Raw genomic sequence first — 12,243 nt, 5'->3', positions numbered from 1 at the left:
AAAATACTGAATTGAAACAAGTGTAAAATTAAGACATTATTGTCTATTTAGGGTGTATATTTGGATATTTTATTTATTAAAAAAAAAATCTAATCTAAAATTAAAATCAAATGAATCATTTAGGCCTACACACAAAACCAACGCTATAAATACAAGAATATAAGCTGGGGGGGAGGTGTGTGTTGTACATGTAGGCTACTTTAAATGTATGTATACTGATGTACAGCCTATACTACAGTAAATATATAATATATATATATATATATGATATAAAGCCTATACTACATACAGTAGAGCAGCGCCTTGCACCTGTCTGTCTCACGCACGCACGCGCACAGACTGGCACCCCCCTCGCGCTGTCGGCATTGAGGACAGTGTTGCCATAATTTGAGAGAGAAATAAGCAAACCATGGTCTAGGAAAACAAGCCCAAAAGAAGCATCTTATAGCCACATGAGCACCTTAAACCAATTATATGCATAGGCTATATGAAAATAGCTGATCTACAAGCTCACAACGCATCACGATGCGACACGTTGTGAGCTTGATCTGTTATTTTCAAAACATATAATATTCCAACAACACAAACTCTCCCTGGCACAAAACATTTATGAAAATATTGAGAACCACTGGTTTAAATAATAATTACGTTTTTCGGAAGCAAGCCTAAATAAGCAACTACCCTTTAGAAACAAGCCCCAAAAACCCGCAACCACCAATTTTGACAAGCAACTTTACAGAAAAAGAAGCCCAAAGTCGCTTATAATAAGCCGACATGGCAACACTGATTGAGGACTGAGCTCTGCAGGCCATGATTGGCCATGCGCGTCATATTTTGACCAAAAACACACACACACACACACACACACACACACACACACACACACACACACACACACACACACACACACACACACACACACACACACACACACACATGCCTTTCCTCAGGCATTTGTCTCTCTCTTTTGTGCATGCACTACAGTGAATAGGCCTATGTCTATGTGACCTAAATAACCATTTTATCGTATAGGCCATGTTCTGCCTCTCAGACATCACGTGTGATTAATCTGGAAATGTCCACGTTTTGCTATGTTTTACTTGGTTGTATAATATTGCTGCTTTGATGAGTGAAATATTAATATGATAAAGATGTGTCAATGCAAATCTCTCTTGTGTAGCTCACATGTTCTGGGATATGGGGGGCTAATGTAATATTAATGCTGCTAGGGCTTGTTTAAAAACACACACACACACACACACACACACACACACACACACACACACACACACACACACACACATATATATCTCTTTCATAATGTTAAAGTGTAGGCCTATTATAACATTGGGGGAAAAACATTTAGCATCTGCTAATAGAAAATTTGGAACTCATATGTGTTTTTCTTCAATAAAGACAATTACCCTTTGTAATACAGTTAGAATTAAATGTTTGTGTCAATGCAGAACCAAACCATGAACTGCTTTCAAATTTCATAGATTACACTGATTAATCATTTAAATAGCATGAGCTAAATTAACAACCTGACATTTTGGCCATGTCATTTTAAACGAACATTTTCCCAAAACATTCAAGGAAATGTCATAAAGTGTCATAAACTTTCACAAATATTCAAAATACCCCATCTATAAGTGCACACTACGTTGTGATTTGATGTGTTAGTGAGCTTGTAGATCGTCAATTTCTGCTATTCGGCGTATAGCAAAGTATACAGGGCTTAATTGGTTTTAAATACAGCAAAACAGGAATCATGCTTGAGCATGCTTTGAATATAAGTGAATTTTGAATGAGCAGGATCTCCCATCAAGGCCAATTGAGATGTATTTAAATGGACAATGGTGCCAGTTGGTGGTATTGATTGTAGGATTGTAAAGGTGTAAGTAAAAAGGAGTGCTGGTGTGTGTACGCTCTGGGCTGTGTCCTGGGTGAGCGCAGAGGAGGACCGCAGGATAATGAGGCGTAATGCTGCCTGAGACAGGGGCCTCCTGCAGAATAATCCCAAATTATACCCCGAACCAAGTGATCACTCTCCTGGGGGGCCACAAGGTCAAGTCCATGACCTCTGACCAACACAGAAGAGTCTGTGTCTGGAACATGGCTGCTGCACAGACAGACCAGGGGGACCTGCCTGTCCTGAGCCCTTCTCCTCCTCTTCCTCCTCCACCACCACCTCCCCCCTCCTGGCTTCATTTTAGCCTAACGCTCCATCTATTATTTAGCGGACTTATTAAAAGTTATTTCAGAGCCGTCAGGTCCTGCCAGATGACCTGAGAAAGGGGGCCTCCTGAGTGGCCAGTCAGAGACTAGAAAATCCAAATGGACACAGTGGAACCGCTAAAACACACAGGCTCAAAACAAACAGAAAAACACGGCCTGCATTATTCAGCAGTGCATTCGCTTTAGGAGAAATAAGAGCTGTTCAATATTTCACAAGCACAATCCCCCAATATGGGCAAATGTTTAATTAAGGCCAAGTGGTGCCATGTAAATGTCAGATAAGACCAAATAAAAGCACAGCAACAATAAAGTATACCATTCCTCAAACACTAATGTAAAAACAAAAAAATAAAGGAAAAGTCAAAATTATGCCTCCACAAAAACATATTACAATTTAATACATGAAAACAGTTGTCATCAGAATGACGAAGTAGTCTTCTGACTTTTATTTAAAAAAATAATAATTAGCAAATGAAAATGGTTGTGATTCTGGGCAGATATTGTAATTAACAGCAATAACGTTAAAATAGAATATCAAAATCTTTAAGCGTCAATCTCTCTCATGTCTCATGTCTTGAGACACACCTCTTCTTGTTTGGTCCACGCTTAGTTTTGAATATTCATTTCTCTGTTGAAGAAACGTGACATAACCTTTTCCCCCTAATGTGATGTGTGCACACGCACTTCCCAGCTGTGTCCGGAGAGGGGCTGGGCTGTGTGTGCACGGAAAGAGGGGGGGGATGTATAGTGCGGGAGCAGGCCGAGGCGGAAAGGTCAGGGGAGGCAGGAGACAGGCGGGCTGGCCGGCTGCTGAGGCTTTGAACCTAACAGATGGTGAAGGTTAGGTGACGTCCCCTCGCATGGCCTTTCCCCAGTAATTGAGGATAATTTGAGCACCAAAGAGAGCAGGGCCTGTCCACTGTCAGACCCGGCGAAGAGAGGCGAGGTTAATATGAAAATGATTTTGCATTACGGCCGGCTTTGTGAGGCCGGCCCACAGTCCTAATCCTGGCCTGAGGCGGTGGGGATGAGGAGTGTCACCCTGGGTCCAGGCGCCACGCCACGCACATGAATATATCTCCGACCCACGGCCCTGTGCCCCCCATTAACCAGCACTCTGCCAGGACCGATTACACACTCGCACTCTGGAGCCGGCCAGGCTTTGGGGGGCATTTTAGGGAGGTGGGAGGTTTGAGGGTAAACTGACATCACCCCTTATCCCGAGGTGCAGAAAGACCATGTGATATCATTTGTTTTTTCACCTTTCCCTACACCAACTGTATCTGGCTACATCACTACAGTACATCTCCTACCAGTACCAGTACCAGTACCTCCCCACTTTAACCATGTAAAACCCTATATAAAGTACTTTTCTTTGCGACAAATAGCCAAAATAGCAGATAAGCTATTTTAACAATGTTTGAGAATTTCTTTGAAAAAGAAAATTCAAAGATTTTGACAATTTTATAAAATTTGCCCAGGGTTAATGTAGTTTAAACTAAATCAATTATCTTTTTATTTAAAATTTGTATTAACAGAAATGGCAAATTATGTGAAACTTTACCAATGTCAATTGGCTCTTTGTGCTCACGCCTGATTACTTTTTCCTATTCTCTCTTGTTTTTGGGATTGAAAAACAGTGCATTTGTAAAATGACTGACTGAAACTCCCCGTGGTATCATCCTGTCAGCCGCAACTGTGGGACCAATTCTGTCCAGAAAGTTGCCTCTTTGGTGTGATGAAGTCATTTACAACTATTGATCTAATAGTCAAACTGGGCATGTTAACCTGAAGAGCCTTGGAGGGAGTTTCTGGGAAAATGGAGGTGCCCCAGGGACCCTCCCATGAGCTCAACTGAGACACAATAGACAGAGATGTAGGTTTAAAGCGCTTGGCCTGAGCCCTCTGATAACTCAGACTAATGCTACAGTCCTGTCAAATGTTCACACATCTACTCTACTATCAAAGCAAAGAAGCAGGGATTGATGACCATACTGCTGTTTGTTGGATTGAACTGTACGATTAGTTAAAGTTTTCATGGTTGGTCTGTGCAGTTTTTTTTCTCCTTTTTTTCTTTCTTTTTTTAAGCTTGAAATATAGTAATCCCAGTTGCTCATTAATATTTGCAAGTCTATTTCTAGAGAGACCTGTTGAAAACAAATGCTGGAATTCATTCAGTGGAGCAAGGCTATTGATTTTCCTACAAGCCATCCAAATATAAGACACATATAATATCACAACGAAAAAATAGGGAGTGCTCCACTGGGTTTAGCGCAATAGTGTTGATACTGTTGACGTCAAAAAATGTGATCTTCAAGGATAGGGTAGTCGAGTAAGAATAAAAAGACTGTCCAGCTTACTTACAATGGAATTCCCTGGTATTGGATGGCTGGCGAACAAAACATCTGAGGCACTCTGATTGTTACGAAAATCCTTTATTAACTCATGCATACACCTGAATGTGAATGTATGACTTAAAATTTTAACTTTGATATTTGATAAATATTTGATAAATTTGATATTTTTAATTAAAGCATGTATGCATGCACCATATAAATGTAGCTGTACAGTAAACATCAATACACTTCATTATATTTAATTAGCAGACTTTTTCAATTTCTTTTCATTTAACCCCATGGTGTCCCTATTTTGTGCATTGTCATTATATTTGTCAAAGATTTTGTCATTATTTGTATTATTGGTAAGGATACCCAACACTGGTCTCTGTCCCCCATATGTGGTCCACTCACCATCCAGTCATCTGCAGGCTCAACCCTTTTAAATTACTCTGTGATTCTAGATATGCTGCATGATGGCCTACTGTACCATTTAAACATTTATTCTGTGTCAAATGTGAAATATTTATTTGCCTTTTGTCAGTCAGTCAGCAAGGTAGATTTATTTATTTCAGGCTCAAATGTGCTTGTGTGTGTGTGTGTGTGTGTGTGTGTGTGTGTGTGTGTGTGTGTGTGTGTGTGTGTGTGTGTGTGTGCGTGTGCGTCCGTGTGTCCGTCCGTGTGCATGTGCATGTGCATGTGCATGTGCATGTGCATGTGCATGTGCATGTGCATGTGCATGTGCATGTGCATGTGCATGTGCTTTCGCGTGCATGCATGCATGAGTCCGTGCGTCTGTCTATGTGTACATGTGTGCAAGCGTGCACGCGTGTAAAATTGCTGCTGTTCCATTCAGCTGTGTGTGTGTGTGTGTGGGGTGGGGGGGGGGATAGGGGGGCTCGGGGCTGGGTGGCCCGTGGGCTCCCCCAGGTGTAGTCCAGATGAAGGGGTCTTTATTGGGGCGTCCCCACCGTTGAGCCCTCTGCGTGTCACTCTTGTTCCCCAGGAGTGGCCGAGCTCTAAAACAGCTCCGGTGCCTGTGACCTCCCGTCTGAACATGGCCTGGCTCCAGGCAGGAGAGGGAGGGACACTACAAACCCTGGAGGATATCCCTGTCCAGCTCAACCACTCTCCTTCTCCCTTTACCTGATTTACGCCCGATTTATATTTAGCTGCGCGCCAGTGTCTCGCACTGAAAATAGCCGATCTACAAGCTCACAATGCTTCGGGGTGTGGAGCTTGTATATCGGCTATTTTCGGTGCAAGACACGATGCACCACCGAGTATTAAATCAAGCTTTATACTCTTGGACGAGAACTGATCTACAAGCTAATAGCCACCTTCGATACTGACCTCGCTAGGCTGAATGTGAGGGCCATTGAATCTCCGGGCCCCCTCAGTGCTTATAGTAAACTACAGCATGTTCATGTTCTGATGTGTGGAGATTAATGATGTGTTTTTGGCTCTGTTCACAGCACAGTTTTATATCAAATAGAATAATAGTAAGAGGTGAAGGGGTTAAGTTAGCCAGGGCAGACATTAGGAGATTCTCTCTCTCTCTCTTTCTCTCTCTCTTTCTCTCTCTCTCTCTCTCTCTCTCTCTCTCTCTCTCTCTCTCTCTCTCTCTCTCTCTCTCTCTCTCTCTCTCTCTCTCCTCTATGTGGACTAGTTGCTCAGGTCAGTAGAACCCTCAGAGGGTAAAGACAGGGGGCCAAATGGAGATTGTAGAATGCTCTACCAAACAATGAGGGAAACAGCTGTTTGATACAACTCATAGGCATTTTTCATTCTATTGTTTATCTCTCTCTCTCTCTCTCTCTCTCTCTCTCTCACACACACACACACACACACACACACACACACACACACACACACACACACACACACACACACACACACACACACACACACACACACACACACACACACACACACACACACACACACACACACACACACACAGTACTTCTGTTTTTCAATATTTCATGACATCTTTTAATTCAATAAATCATTATAATGAACATATTTTTGACAGTTAACATTTATATTTATTTGCTCTCTCACCAGGGGTGTTTCTCTTTGACTGGTTGTTGTTGAAGATGCTATCTTGCATAGTTACATGTAGAAACACATGGAGGAACTATAGAGGCATCTTCTTCTTTTTTATTGTCAGTTGTGTTGCAGTATTGTGTGTGTATACAGTATATAGCATCAAGGCATCTTTATAATTATTTTCCAATAATTTATCCTTTTAACTTCAAATCCAAATAAATAAATAAAACACATCCATCATTCTTTTGACCCACAAGATCATGGCAGAATGTGTGTCTTTGAAAAAGTAACACAAAATCTACTTTTAAATAAGATCAATTGTAAACAAACCCAGGCCAACGCTTTGAAAGGCCTTGCCAAGAGATTTACCTCGCCCTGTGGCAAATAAGATTTCTTGAACTGGGTTTAAATTTCAAGTGTCTTGGGTTTAGAAAAACCTGGAACAAAAGAAAGCCGGTCTCTGAACAGCAAATATTATCTGCTGCTTGGGCAAGATGTCAAGATTGGCTTTTTGTTGTCTCAAATACAGGGGCAGGATGCTGTCTGGTAAATCCCAGAATAAACCACAGCACATATCCCTATTTACTCGCATTTAGTAGGATCACTATAAAACCACATCTACATGCTCTGTTTGAACAAAGTAAGACAGACATTATCTTTATTTTGTATTTATTTTCAGTAAGCTGTATGATTTTAAGATTAAAGAAAAAATAAATATATATATAGCACCTTCCCAGCCTCATTTGATTCACACAATTCATACAGTTTGACCGTTTTACTCCCATTGGAACATTTCTAGAATATTCATTGCATTAATTGACCACATTTGATTTTTCAGCTACAGAATAATAATATTCAGAATTGAAAGCAACTTCCTATGTAATAGCTTCTGCTTGGAGGGGGTAAAATACAGAAAGATAAAAGGAAATTGTTTTGGCCGGTGCATGTACACTGTGTAATCCTGGGCGTTAATGTAACTCCGAGAATGTACAGAATGGATCCGTATGGGTCCCTTTGGTTCCATCAGTACATTCTCAGAGTTATATTAACTCTCAGGATTTCACAGCATATAGTGGCTATCTCTGTGGATGATAATGATTGTGATAGCTACTTAGTGTTTGTTGGTAATAACAGAGGTAGGAAGCTGAGTAATGACCCGCTCCCTTGATCAGTCTCATATTGAGCCATGATGAAAGCACATGAGAATTTGTTTTAGGGCCTTTGGTGTGACATCCCTGCCTCCTTAATATCCTCCAATCATCCCCTCTCTCTTTTCTTCTCTGCCCCTAAAATCCCCGTCTCTAAGAATGTAATAACCTCACCTCAGCATACACATTCCTACTTCTCCATTTCGCCTGCTGGGAGACTTTTTTGTCTTTTGTTTGTTGATGTTATTTTAGAAAAAAAAGAAAAAGAAAAAAAAGGCAGAGAGGGAACACATCAGAGGAAGATGGGTAAAGTAATCATGAAAGAAATCTCCTGCTGTTGCTCCCGACTCCCTTGTTTTAATTGGACGCAGCTTTTTTTAAGTGAACTCCAGTAGGGTGGATGCAGAGAGGAACAGTGGCTGGCTGTAATTTGGTTTCCCTTTGTAGTGAACCCCTTGTCAAAGCCCAAATAAACCCAGCGCGGCTCACCGTCCGTCCGAGCAACCTTTTCCCCTGCAAAACCACCGCCCCCCCCCCCCCGCAAGAGAGAGAGAGTCGTCTCTGCTTAAAACAGAGGAGGAGAAGGGGGAGGAGGAGGAGGAGGAGGAAAGAAAAGAAGGGGGGAAAAAAGCCCTGGACGTGCTATCATCATTTTATTTGGATTTTTTTTTCTTCCATCCTATTCTTTAATCCCTCTGATGAAGTCTGGACAGGAAGAGGCATGCTCTCTCAGACAGCAATTTCACTGCACCATATGCGTCTCACACGTAGGATGGTTGGGAGGAGAGGAGTGGGGTCTGGCATGAGCGTGGCCAGGAGAAAGGAGAGAGAGAGACTGAGAAAGAAAGGCAGAGAAGAAAAGACGACAAAAAAATAACGTGCTGTGGTCGGGGTACACTGATACCCTGGCTCTGTCTGTAGAATTTACCTTTACGTTCCCATAGTTACTGCCTCTAGCTGGGTAAGAGCTCAAATCAAATCACATGGAACATGTCACAAACGATGCTCCGGCAAGCCTCTAAATCAGCACATATGCAGGTAAACAAATGAACCAGGTACTCACGCAAAAAAAAAAGAAGAGCCAGGTACTCAAAACACAAAATGGTGGTGGTGCTAGCGTGCTGCGCGGCCCCTCCCTATGCCGAGGATGTGGTGCCGTCACCCGGGTCATGTGATCAGAGAGGATGGAGAATAGCTGTCAGAGCACACGCCGTGGTTTGCCTTTAACACTTCCCCGGTCTATCCATGTGCCAGTGGTAGATGCCTCTAATTTAGACGGTGCTCATGTGCGGCACAAGGACACATAGAGGGACAACGTTACCATTTCATTTTCCCCTCAGTCGTTCAGTGCACAGTCAAAATCTGACTGTTAATTTAACTCTGAGGGTGTACAAGTGTAACCAAATGGACCGGTAAGGGTCCATTTGGTTACATTTGTTCACTCTTTGAGTTACAAATGGATACATTAAAAGAGGATTTTACTGTCTGCTGCTGGTCTTACTGTTGCAAAAGGGGTTAAAACCATCTATGTATTGTGTACTTAATTACTGCAATGAAATGAAACACTTTTGTATAATTTTCTTTTTGCTTTGTTATCCAAGTAGTTTGCATACTAACGGGCCTTATGAGGATGATATGACCAAATATATTTGGATCTGCGGAGATTACGATCCATGTCCTCTTGAAAGGGAGAGGCGTGTCACGGCGAGGGGGACAGGAAGGGGAAAGCGAGGGGTGGGTGGGGGGGGGGGGGCAAAAATAATTAAATTTGGGTCAATAGACCTTGCTCAGTTACATACAAGGGGAGATCCATAACCCTGCTCATTCTTGATCTGCTTGCATTTCCAGTACACTCCGTGCTGACCAAGCAGGTTGCTCCTTAAACCTCACACTGGCTTCCCATATACATAATATATCCATCTCATAGCCTCTAGACCTGTTTACTCCCCCAGTGAAATATGTGTAGACCTCACGAGGAACACACTTCATTTGTTCTCCTCCCAGAGAAAGACGGAGAGTGTGTGTGTGTGTGTGTGTGTGTGTGTGTGTGTGTGTGTGTGTGTGTGTGTGTGTGTGTGTGTGTTGTGTGTTGTGTGTTGTGTGTGTGTGTGTGTGTGTGTGTGTGTGTGTGTGTGTGTGTGGGGGGGGGTGTGTGTGTGTGTGTGTTAGAGAGTGTGAGTGAGAAGAGAGAGAGAGAGGCAGATGTAACCCAGGTAACATTTAAGCTGTGATTGGTGAGTATGTAATTAAGGTTACGTTTGGCAGCTTTCTATTTTAGGTGAGAATTGAAGGGGAATGAGAGAGACGGTGTCCATTACGACGTTTACCTGAGAGCAGAGGTGCATGTATCACTATTCTGTCCTGTCTCCTGGCATCCTCCATACTGGGCTGGCCAGGCTCACTGACTGTGAGATGCTGCTTAGAACCTGCTATAATTTCAGATTTCTACTTTGGCAGAAGAGAGAATAGGGCTTGCTTTATTGTAGGTGACCTACTCTAGTATAATTTGATCATAGAAGTTACATTTTCAATTAACAGATAAGTAAATATGTCTCATAGATTAATTACACTCGTTCAACCTGTTCCGTGTTTTTGTGCTTGCGGAAAGACAAAAAACAACGGCAACAACAACCAAAACAGCACAACGTTTTGTAAAACAAGACACTGCTGTGAAAGGCCCTTTGAGGAACGACATCAGCATCCATGCATCCTTGCTGGGTTGGACAACAGCGGTTCCACAGAATAGCTTTAAATGTATTTTAAATGGCAATAATCAGGCCTGCTGTGTGATGGATGCCGTCATTGTGCAGTATATACCTGTGCTCAGCAGGTGTAGATCATCAGCGCATTACACAGGCATGGTAAATGTGGCATGCATGTGGCGATGTCTGGGAGGGTTCATGCACTGTACCTCGGCATCAATACATTACGGTACAGTGTGTTGCATTCCTGGAGTTGTGGCTAGAGCTCAGCCCAGGAGGATCTGGATAATGTACTTCATTTGCTGCAGGGGAAACTGAGACGTCCCAAGGTATTGATCCAAGTATTGACATCATTTGACAGTTCCTTTAAAGCCTTAATGTTAAGGCTGAAGAGGCAAGAGGGTGGAAGTGTGCAGAGTAATCTCCCTGTCATCAGGTGCTGTGTCTGTGCACGCCTGTGTGTGTTCTAGTAAACGCATATTCAAAGGATCTTCTTGCTCAATATGATTGATTGACAGCGCCTGATTGTAGATCAGGTGAAGTAGTCCCCAGAACCAGGATAAACCTACACAGTAAAATCCTCAGTGTTAATTTAACTCTGCAACCAAAAAAGGACCACTGCAAGTCCATTTGGTTATGTTTGTACAATCTTGGATAAATTAATACTGAGGATTTTACTGTGTACCATTGTTTTATTGTACTACTACACAATACTAACCAATATAAAGTGTGCTGTACCATGGACCTCTCTAAAATCCATTTACATTAGAAAAAGATTGATTTCCTTTTGTTTCGTTTCCTTAATTTTAGTATGGTCAATTACTTGTGTTTGGATAACTAATACAAAACCGGTTAATTTAAGCATTTTCCTAACTCCCCATACTATTGCTCTACCGTTGGAAACACCCATAAGTCATTATCAACAGCATTTTGACAGTGTCCATAGTGAGTGACTGTTGCAGTGTCCAGCCAGCATATGGGCAGTGGAAGCTGCCCTTGACATTGAGCAGTTCCCAGGCTCTCGGGGACTGTGAGGGGACAGCCTTATGTGACGCAGAGACAGCAGATGTTCCTCTGCATTTGTTGTGGCCCGTCTGGGCCGCCATCCCTGTCCAGACCTGACTCCTGACCCCCAGGGCTGATTACAATGCTCCCGCAGTGGAGGTCACAACCACCTCGCACATGCTCGGTACAGCGCGGAGAAAACCACTTTCTGTGGACAAACTGGTTTTTGGCCACAGCAAGGCAAGGCAAGGCAAGGCAAGGCAAGGCAAGGCAAGGCAAGGCAAGGCAAGGCAAGGCAAGGCAAGGCATGGCAAGGCAAGGCATGGCAAAGTATTTTTTATAGCACATTTCAACAACCATGCAATTCAAAGTACTTTACATGTGGTTCTCAAAGTGGGGTCCAGGGACCCCCAGGGGTCCTTGAAGGAGTTCCCCAGTTATTTTTTAAATGAATAAATTGTGAATAATTTTGAATTTCTTTAACAAAAATCTTTGTGGGGGTCCCAAGCATAAAATATTTTCAAAGGTTTGAGAACCACTGCTTTACACAAAACATTAAAAGCATTAAGACACATTATAAAAGGACATATGAATAATAACCACACAACAGAATAGAAAATAAGAAGAAGTTAAAATAACTGCGCTGGTTTTATCGCATCACTTGATTTAAATATGATTGCTTAAATATGACTATGTTTAATTAGAAGGAGATTGCATGGGTATAATGGCATCATTTCATTGAATAGATATTGTGTTCGCACA

The sequence above is a fragment of the Gymnoscopelus braueri genome (genome assembly GCF_963280865.1).
Source record: "Gymnoscopelus braueri genome assembly, chromosome: 1".
Taxonomy (NCBI): domain Eukaryota; kingdom Metazoa; phylum Chordata; class Actinopteri; order Myctophiformes; family Myctophidae; genus Gymnoscopelus; species Gymnoscopelus braueri.
This window is presented reverse-complemented; position numbering follows the sequence as displayed.